The 2,033-nt window shown below is 58.9% G+C and overlaps 1 non-coding gene across 1 annotated transcript; it reads right to left on the reverse strand.

The window, feature by feature from the left end:
* Positions 1-767: 767 nt before the first annotated feature.
* Positions 768-931, reverse strand: LOC142821399 (U1 spliceosomal RNA). The gene has a single exon (XR_012898173.1). It is a non-coding gene; the product is annotated as a U1 spliceosomal RNA (small nuclear RNA).
* Between the last annotated feature and the right edge of the window lie 1,102 nt (positions 932-2,033).

The following is a 2,033-nucleotide window of genomic DNA, read 5'->3' on the forward strand; positions in this document are numbered from 1 at the left end:
CCCGGAATGGCATGAACAGACTCCACCAGCCAGTAGAATAGAGGTGATTTATTGCTTCTCCAGGATACAGCACAGCACAGATGTCATCAGGTTACAGGGCAGGCCTAGGATGCCTCAGCCCCCCTTGATATGGGGGGGTCTGGGCTTCTAAACACCCCAGCCTGTTGCTTAGGCGGGTTCCTCCTTGATCCCAGACAGAACCTAACTAACTCTCTTCCAGCCCTGCCCCCAGCCAGGGGCGGCATTCCACCTTCCTTTGTTTCCCTCCCTGGGGGGTAGCTGGTCAGACAGGTTGAGAGACCCCTTTGCATAATGACTCATCCTCTGTGTCGCTGGGCCGGGGTACCGACAGCAGCCAGTGGGGGTTACCACAGAGCCAGCATAGAAAGCAGCCCGATACCCCCAGTACGTCAAAGTAGGAATAAGAGCCTCCAGAAAAGGGCACTTTTTCCGGAGGATCGGGCCGCGGGGGATATTTAATATCCCCCGCGGATTTCCCTACGACGACTAGTGAAATTTACATGCCCCTTCCGGAAAAGGGGACAGTGTAGACGTAGCCTGTTTGTCTGAAATTTACATGCCCCTTCCGGAAAAGGGGACAGTGTAGACGTAGCCTGTTTGTCTGAAATTTACATGCCCCTTCCGGAAAAGGGGACAGTGTAGACGTAGCCTGTTTGTCTGCAAGCGTGCAGAATAGATAAGAAGAGCTCTTCTCGATTTAATCCTGTATTCTCAGAACAAGATAATCTTTCTTTCTACAACTAAACCAGGGGAAAGCGCGCACGCAGTCCCCCACTACCACAAATTGTGCAGTCGAGTTTCCTCTATTCGAAGAAATCGCAGGGGTCAGCGCACCCGCAGTGCAATAGGCGGGCCTCACCCTGGGAAAACCACCTTCCTGAGCGTGGTATTTCCCCCGCCAGGTAAGTATAAACTCTTGTCCCAGAGCCCCCGCCAGCCCTCAAGCGCCCCGAACTCTCACATCACGGTGGCTCCCACCTCCACCTCCAAACAACCCCGCCGGCACCGCTTCCCGCTGCTGCCAGCTGCCTCGCCCCTGTCCCCAGACCCCACCCAGAGCCCCGCTTGCAAATTAGGGCCCCGCTCGTCAGCCTGCTCCCACTCCCATAGTGCTCCGCTCGCACACACATCTGCATACGTGCACACGAGGCTCCGCCCTTCCGGATGGGCCACGCCCCTGACTGCCCTTGGTCCACACTCTCCAGTCCAGCCAGACCCGGCTCTTCAGCTGCTCAGCGCCCGATAGACAGAGCCCAGGCCCCGCTCTCAAGTGCTGCCCGAGGGGCGGGGGGTTAAGGGAAAGTAGCGGGGCGGGGGACAAAGAGGAACAGCAGGAGAGGATGCACCTGGCCACACGCCCGGGCGCTCACTGTCACCGCGGGGAAGCCGCGTGGCCGCAGGTTTCCCGCCGTGTGGTCCTGTCCCCTCCCGGGTACGAACCATCAGAGGAGCAGATGGAGCCCGGGGCGTGTTGCTCTGCTACTCCTGCCGCGGCCAGTGAGTGGTGGCGGGAGGGGGGAGGTGCTACGGGTGCCAGGCCCATCCTGCAGTTACCGGGCCGTTCAGGGATTCGGGGCCGGCTGGCTGCTGTCGGATTCAGACTCCTAAATTTTAGCTAATTGTGAAAATTGGACTTAATCACCTGCTCCGGTCACAGGCGGGGTGTGACGCAGCATCGCGCTGTTCTGTCTCCTGGCAGGGGGGTTCCAGAGTCCGGCTGGGCACAGAATGTCCCGCTGCTGGTTCCTCCGCCCGCCGGCCAATGGGCAGATGCAGTAACTGAATGGAGAGAGCCCGTCTGTGTGTGTGTCTGTCTGTCTGTGTCTGTCTGTCACAGACCCTATGACACAGCACATGGGAGCAGATACGCGGTGCGAGTGTTTGATTTCGCGAGTCTTTCCCTGACCGGTCCAACAACCAGGGCCGGATTAAGACGGGTGAATTATCCCGGCGTGTCCGATTCTCCCTTAAGAACCGAATTCTCCGAACGGCTCGGAGCCAGGTCCCGCAGG

This window comes from Pelodiscus sinensis, chromosome 30 (assembly GCF_049634645.1).
Source record: "Pelodiscus sinensis isolate JC-2024 chromosome 30, ASM4963464v1, whole genome shotgun sequence".
Taxonomy (NCBI): Eukaryota; Metazoa; Chordata; order Testudines; family Trionychidae; genus Pelodiscus; species Pelodiscus sinensis.